At 31.0% G+C, this 8,854-nt stretch overlaps 1 pseudogene; it reads right to left on the bottom strand.

Moving 5' to 3' along the window:
- Window positions 1-7,523: 7,523 nt before the first annotated feature.
- On the bottom strand, window positions 7,524-8,851 carry LOC110419703 (peptide-N4-(N-acetyl-beta-glucosaminyl)asparagine amidase A pseudogene; annotated as a pseudogene).
- Between the last annotated feature and the right edge of the window lie 3 nt (window positions 8,852-8,854).

The following is an 8,854-nucleotide window of genomic DNA, read 5'->3' as shown; positions in this document are numbered from 1 at the left end:
TTGTAGGTTTGAAGGGTACTAGCGCTTATAAGTTAGCTGAGTTAAATTAGAATTTTTAAAATAAAAAATTATTTGTATATTATTATTCTTTTTTTTTCAAATGACACTGCCATTAGAATTTGAATAGGATGGAGGATATACGATAAAAATATTTAAGTGTTCCCTGCCCAATTGAGCTGCAGCCTTCGCCCAAGGACTTGTATACATGATTTTGACCTCTTAAGATTCTACTTACCGTACTGAATAAAGCATGCATGCAAGAATAAGTAGTATCTGGCATGTGAAAGCTAGATAACAAGAAGCTGTTGTCATAAAATAAATCAATTAAAGTAAATTTGCTTATCAGTTTTAAGTTTATGAAATAAAAGAAAAAAAAAAGAAAAATTAAAGCAAAACCTTTAACAATTGAAGTCTAAATATTTTTTTTTCCTTTAGAGGTAAATGGGTTATTGTTATATAAATACTGGTGGATATTTAACCCGATAACATAAAGTTAAGATATCTTATATTCAGTTATGGGGTGAATTAGGATAAGAGTTTTAAAACTTGATACAAATTTGAGTAGATTTCAAGTATGTAAGGTTTCATGTTGGGTAAGTTTCAAGTATCTAAGGCTTTTAGAACTTTATACGAATTCTGATATCACCTTTTAAGATATCTTAAACTTGAACTCAATTATATATAATATTATAAAAATTTTAAATTTAGTGAAATATGAACCTTTACCTTCCTTATCTTAAGATAATTTTTGTCATTTCAACCAACTTTATCTTAAACTCATAGGAAGATGAGAAACACTCCAAGCCTTTATCAAATTTGTCAACTACTTATTTTAATAAATATTGATAATATATTATTAAACGGATATCTAAATAAAAAAAATTATTCTACAGAAATAGGTATTTAATGGGTTTGGATAATTAACGGATAGTTCTTTACTATTAAGATTCGATTTTCAGTGGTAGAGGTAGAGGGGAGGTGGGAGTGGCAGCCGTCACCTCTCAGTTTTTAACTTTTTTTTTTATTTTTATGGGTATAAAATTACAAATATATAAGTTTGCTAGCCCTATTTAAATTAAATGATTTGGCTTGGCATAGTGGTAAGTCATTTAAATTAAATTTTTGTGGCCTGGTTCAATTTCTTCTAAGCTCAAATTTTAAAATTATTTTTCTTTTTTCCTTGTAGAGTAAACCTAAATTTCTTTATAGAGTAAAAGATGCATTATTTAATTGTCTAAATTTGAAATTATTTTTTTTCTTGATAGAGGAAACCCATTTTCTTGATAGAGTAAACCCAAATTTTAAAATTATTTTTCCTTTTTCTATTTCTTAATTGCCTAAAAAGTATAATTTTTCATTTTCATTTTTCTTATAATCTGTTAATTTGATTTGAACATTTATGTAATATGTACTTTTTTTAAAAACCTTTCATTTTTTTAGCATAACATTACTAAAATATTTCGTAATATTGTGTATAATATGTTATTCTCTTATAAAGTAATAGATGCATTGCTTAACTACTTAAAGAGTATAATTTTTAACTTTGATTTTGCTTACAATCTATTGATTCGATTTAAGTACTTATGCAATATGTTATATGTTAACATAAAAAACTGAACAAGAATGTGATTAAAATATTTAAAAAATTTCAATAATCTTATCTTATTTTTTCACAATAAATAAGTACAAAGTGATTGCTAGAACTATTAACACGGATTTAGTTATCTATGAATTTGAAAGTATAAAAACAAGTTGAAAATAACTTACTATACTTAATATGAAAATCTAATATTAATTTTTCTTCGTGCTCTATATCTATTTATACTGATTAATTTGAAACCTTATATTCAAGTTGTAAATAAAATTTTACATTATAATTTAATTTTATTTTAAAAGTGATTAATTTTTTGCTCCGAATTGAATCATCGACCTGATCCATGACCTTATATGATTGCTTTTTAATTACTTCTCATACAAAATCCTGAATCTGCTACTGTCAATTTTTTATAGAATTTTGTAATTTTATACAACTTTTAATAAGGTTCGGATATCTTGATAATTAAATGATTTTGGATTGAGTACCTGAAAAATAAAAGCTCATTTTTTTCTTTTAGAGGAGAATATGGGGAGAGAGTTTTGGAGTTTGGGAGGAAGTTCTCTATTTTTTTCAGCTTTGTTTTCTTATCTTTGAAAAAAAATCGATGGTTTGACTTGGCTATAATAAGTTAAATCAATGGTTGTGATCTTACCACGTCGGACATTTGGATAAAACAAGGCCATACAATCTATTGTCGAAGTGAACATACCTCTTTAACATCTTTTTTGACTTTTCAATACAATATTTATAATATATTACTATTTATTATAGATATGAATTTTATTATTTTTATAAATCAATATTATAACATGTATTAAAAAGTATTTAAATCTATTGTGAAATATAGTTTTGAAAAAGAATATTAGAGAGAAGTAGTAAAAATATAAGATTTTCTATTTCATTTCTTATTTCTGTCTATCAACCATCAACTATAATGACTCAATTTATAAGCACACATAGTTGAGGGGAAATGAATTTACATAAATAAAGGGGATGAACTTAGTATATAGGAATGCACATACATTGAATAAAAATAGAGATAAGGATGTATTAACATAAATATATACATTGGATATGGGAGATTCATTGGATATTATGAAATACAATGGATATTCACAAATATACATAGCATTCCCCTTTGAATGTCCATTGCACTGTCTTACTAAAAACTTTAAGTCGGAAAAACCTAGTGAGACAAAAATCGATATGAAGGAAATAAGAGTATAGTACATGGTCCATAATTATTTCCCCTTTATTGAGCCATATTGCCACTTCAGGGGCATATTAATCTTGTATTTTGTTAACTTTCAACATTTCAATGCTATATACTAATTTTTCAAATGTTGACATTGGCAATGATTTGGTAAAAAGATTTGCAAGATTATTAGTGGAGTGAATCTATTTAATGTCAACTTATCAACTTTCTTCGAATTCATGAGTGTAGAAAAAGTTTGACGAGATATGCTTGGTCTTATCATCTTTAATATATCCTCCTCTGACTTGTGCAATGCAAAAAGCTATATCTTTATAAATTATAGTGGGAGAATTTGTAACCGATGTTAAACAACCAGAGTTATAAATATGTACTATAACAGATCTTAACTAAACACACTCTCTTCCAGCTTCATATAAGGCGATAATCTTGAAATGGTTGGAGGATGTAGCTATTAGCATTTGCTTAGTAGAGCGCCAAGAAATGGTAGTGCCGTTATGGCAAAATAAATAACCGATTTGAGAGCGATCCTTGTGCGGATTATATTTATATATCACATCAATGTATCCAACTAAACCAAGGTTAGTCGTATCCTTGCAATAATATATCTCAAATCTATGGTTCCTCGAAGATATGGAAGATATGTTTTATTCCATTCTAGTGTCTTTGAGTTGGTTTAGAACTAAAACGTTTGAACAAATTTATCGTAAAAGTGATATTTGGTCTCGTACATTGTGCCAAGTACACCTAAGCCTCAATTACATTAAAATATGGTACTTTAAGACCAAGTATTTCCTCATCAGGTTTTCTAGGACGAAACAGGTCCTTTTAGGGATAAAAAAAGCTTACAACCATAAAGGTGCTCAATGGGTGAGCCTTATCTATGTTAAAATGTCTAAGCAATCTCTCAATATATGTTGACTGATGGATAAGTAATCCATTTGCTTTGTGCTCAAGTTCTATGCCAAGACAAAATTGGGTTTTACCCAAAATTTTAACTTCAAACTACCTTTTCAAATATTTAGCAATTTTAAATAACTTTTCTAGAGTTCCAATCAAAATCATATCATCAACATAAATTGCTATTATAGTAAATCTGATTTTCTATTTCTTAATAAACACGAATGGGCATATAAGATCATTTTTTCACCTTTCCTTAATTAAGTACTCATTTAAACATTGATACCACGTGTGGCCAGATTGCTTTAACTTGTACAAAGATCTTTGCAACTTTACTGAGAATAAGTTATGAGGAATGTATGTTTCAAGCATTTTGAATCCTTCAGAAATTTTCATATAAATATTAGAGTCTAATGAACCATATAGATATGCCGTCACAATGTCTATAAGATGCATTTTCAATTTTTCAGAACCTGCTAGACTAATAAGAAAATAAAAAGTAATAATATCCATCAAAGTGAATACGCCTCATCATAATCAATCCTAGGTCTCTAAGAGAAGCCTTGGCAACGAGTCGGGCTTATACCTCATGACCTATTTTTTTTTATTTCGTTTCTAAGTAAAGACCCACTTGTATCCAATGGGTTTTATATTGTCGTGGGTTTGAGTTACAGGCGTGAAAACCTTTTGCTTAGCTAGGGAATCCAATTCAGCCTAGATTGCTTTTTTTCACTTGGGCTAATCTTACCTTTGACGACATTCGATAATAGATCGCAGTTCATAATCATCGTTTATAATCTTATGAGCAACATAGAGTGCAATCATCGATGATTATCTCATTCTAATCCAAAATCTCATTACAATATATAATAGAAATCTCAATATTCTCGAGGTCGGTGGTCTTTTCATAGGTTTGTACCTGTTCAAGGGTAATAAGCTCTTTTAGAGCAAGCTCAACACCATGCTCTTCTGGAGTGGATTCCGGATTCCTCTTTTTTTTTTTTTTTTCGAGGGATAATGTCTTTGATTTTATCAACCTTCCACACTTTAGGTGTGAGCCATTTTGATCCATTTCAATCTGTTCTTTAAGAACACCAATCCTAGCTGGAACATTAATATGTTGGAATATGAGACTTTGTAACCTTGGCAGCATCATTAAATGAGTCAAGAAGTCTATTGGCAATAGCTTGTAAATGGATTATATACCACACCTTATTTTCACATTCAAAAGCTTTTGGGTTTAAATGGGTTAGATTTTTCTTATTTTAGGAGAAAATCTCAATTAGTTTCTACTTTCTAGTCACGGAAGCCTTAGGCATCCTAATTAGTAGAAACACTGTTTCATCGAAATGACAAACTGTGAATTTAAGGTAAAAAGATCACTCGTCATTGGTTCCAAGAACCTAATAATGGATGGTGCATCAAACCTAACAAAAATGCCCAAACGGTATTGGGGACTCATTTTAGTCCTTTTTGACAATGCTACAAGCACTTGCACAGTGCAACCAAAGGTGTGTAAATGTGAAATGTCTAGTTCATAGCTTAAAACAATTGCTGGGAGATTGTAAGAGACTGATAATGGGGCAAATCTAATTAGTGTTTTGCATGCAAAACAAACATGACCCATGTTGAAAAGTTAGCTTTGTCCTCAATAATAGAATACGAGCAATACTTGGATGCGTTTAATCATGGATTTTGCCAATCCGTTCTAATACGAACATGTGGAACTAGGTGCTCAACCTCGATTCTTAGTGAAGCACAATATACATCGAAGCTCTTTGATGTAAATTCACCGGCATTATCCATCTTTATGTTCTTGATTGGATAATCAGGGAAATGTGCCAAGAGCTTTATAATTTGCACAAGTAAACGTGCAAAGGCAACATTACGTGTAATATAACAAGCAAGCATGGGACCATTTGCAGGATGTGCCCACTAATGCCATGAAATATTGGAACGGCCCACTTGCTGGTTGTATTGGTCTACAAATATCACCTTGGAATCTTTGCAAGAATGAAGGGGATTCAAGATTCGCCTTTGCATAGAAGGTTTAGTAATGAGCTTTCTTGTGAACAAGTTTCATAAGTATAATATTTAAGCAACAAAACCTTTTTATCCTTTAAAAGGGGTTCTCTAGTATTTTGGATTATCCTACACATCATGGCAGCTCATGAGTGACCTAGATGGTCATGTTAAAGTTCAAACTCATCGAGATTTACCAATTTCTAGGATATGGTAGCATAAGATTCAACAGTTCTTATAGCAACACAATACAATCCTATAGTTAAAGCTTCCAACTTCTCATGGACATTTTCTGACCCATATTATAAGAAGTGATGTAGAGACATTTCATATTTTGCTCGTAAATTGTACGAGATAATACCCATTACAACCTACATCTTTGAAGCTAAGTAATTCCTTTTTGATCTATTACTTAGCAATGCATCCTTGATATACAAGGTGGTGCCATTTGGCAAAACAATTGTGACATTTCCAGAGTAATCAATAATCCTAATGAGACCTAATATTATATGGATATTTACCTTACGCAATGTCACACTCGAAAAAAAATGCTTGCCACAAAGTGTTGTATGTGTCGTTGCATTATCAAGCAAACAACATCTCTTTTTTTTTTGGTGACTCCCATTTGCACTTGTATTAATAACTTTTAAATGTCTTAGGGGTCCATCGCCGCTTCAAGGGACAAAAGGAGGCTCAAGGTCTGTTGTTGGCTTTAGGCAAGTTGGACGGTATACAAAATTAAAATCTAAATGATTGAAACTAAAAAAATTACCTTATCAGTTGGTTAGAGTCTCATGTTGATAACGCGTTGTAAAATATAATTTTGAAAGAGAATGTTAGAGAGTAGTAAGAATGTGAGAAGATCTTCTGTTTCATTTCCTATTTCAGTTTATTAACCATCAACTATAATGCCTTTATTTATAAGCACACATAGATGAAGAAGAAATGAATTTACATAAATAGAGGAGATAAACTTGGTAGATAGGAATGTAGATACACTAAATAAAATCAAGAGATAGAAATGCATCAACATATATATGTACATTGGATATGGGAGATATATTGAATATTATGAAATACAATGGATATTTACATATATTCATAACCAAATCTAATAAGAAAGAATTTGGTTTTTTTCAAGAAAAATATATAACATTGCATTTTATTTTTCTTTGTTTAAATTTCATTTGAAAAATAACAAAATTGGAATTACTCTTTGATGTTATGGATTTTGATAATATAAATAATACTATGTTATAATTTTCATGTTTTGAAAATCTCCATTATACTGATATTAGGAATCTCATTTAATTACATAATTTACGATCCTAAATTGAACAAATCGAATTGAGGGATTTTTTATTTCAAAAGAGAGAATTTTTAAAATGAAAAATTATAATTTATATAAAAATAATTTTTAAAATTAATGAAAGATAAATTATCCTAAAAATATTATCACATTATCAAACAAACGAAACATTAACGATTAGACTTGTATATCTAACGAAAGATATTCTTTTAGAACATATTGTATATTTTGAAAACTAATAAATATACATAAAATTATGTGTAAAATTTAAAGGTGTTAGTGTATTTTACAAAAAAAGAAAAAGAAAACACTTCACTGACATCAAATAAAAGCTTTTTTATTGACAGTAAAGATTTCTTTGGCACTGTTTATGGAATTTCATAACAACTTCTGATAGATATTATTATGGCACTTTCATTTCATCCCAAGACCATAAAGAGATCAACTGGTGGTCAAAGGTTTATATGCCTCTTCTAGTTTATGCAAAGTACCCCAATTTAATTGCAGTCATCTTACCACCAGCGCAAACCATGCATGTTTTTCAGTTTGCGTAACATGCATATGTCAACAAGAAAATGAAAAATCCCTATGATTGAAACTGCTTTTCTTCAAATATCTGATCAAATTAAGGGACATAGTCACTAGTCTGGAATGCAAACCACTATTTACAGCTAAAATCAATGATAGAGAAGGGCATTCAGTCGCAAAATTCTACTTTATATGATGCGATAACGGATCCTGCCAGTCTCTTTATAAACTAATCCGCAGCGTATGTCAAGAAATAGGTTGTACCAGCTTACTTTTAGGATGAAGAGTCTAACTAAAGTACAGTTAAAAGAAACACCTAAGACCATTTACCTGAGATGCTAAACAAGCTCTTGATGCTGGAACAGGCCACCTTCGGCTGAGGCCAAATCTAAAATGAAAGTTTGCTCTTTTATTGCATGTCTTCCCCACTTCATCATAAAGAATGTGTAGTTTGAGCTGCGATCATAATTGTGTGTTTGTTGGGTACTGCCCACTCCAAGGACAACCAAGTTGTCCTTTACAACCACAACATCCAGTCCCTTCTGCAAATTCCTGAGTGAACTGCTAGGCAGCCTGGCATCAGCATCTTTAAACTTCTCCTCACCAAATCCCAATGTGACATTTGTTACAGAAAATGAAGTTCCATTTCCTTGATCAAGATGGTCAGAGTAGTAAAATAGAAACCTCTTGAGTGCTTTCTTCGATTTAGCATCAGAGCCTGGCTTCTTTGCATAAATACTGTCATCGAAATGGATCACCTTATGCACGACCTGCAGATCTCCATTCTTGTCCATCACCATTGTGTTACTATAATTTAAATCTTGAATAGATTTGGTTGCGACTGTACCATAGGAGGACTTGACCCATCCAGTCGATGATATGAACCTGGTTGTAATTGTAACGAATATTCCATTTAAACCATTGAAATCTGCAAAAGTAGAAACACTGAGAGGAACAACATCATGCTCCAAAAGCTTCCCTTCAATCTTAGTGCTCTTACTATCCAACCATAGATGCTAATTAGCATCAATATACCAGACATTCAAAGCATTGTAAACCTAAAACCTAGTTTGTGGATTTTCCCATCCAACAAGTTCCCCAAAAATGGGGTAATTTCAATATCACAAGTAGGGAGATCAAATGAACCAACAGTGCTAATGGATCTCCACAAGAGAGGATTAATTCCTCTTGTATACACCACGGTAAAAGGCCTAACAACACCAACCACTTCACCATCCAAACTAACCACAACTTCCCTAAAAGGTCCATTCCCTCCCGAATTTGT

The sequence above is a fragment of the Theobroma umbraticum genome, unplaced genomic scaffold, assembly GCF_002168275.2.
Source record: "Theobroma umbraticum cultivar Fairchild unplaced genomic scaffold, ASM216827v3 scaffold_67.0, whole genome shotgun sequence".
In the NCBI taxonomy this organism is placed as follows: Eukaryota; Viridiplantae; Streptophyta; class Magnoliopsida; order Malvales; family Malvaceae; genus Theobroma; species Theobroma umbraticum.
The sequence above is the reverse complement of the archived record's forward strand: the minus strand, read 5'-3'. Positions and strand labels throughout refer to the sequence as shown.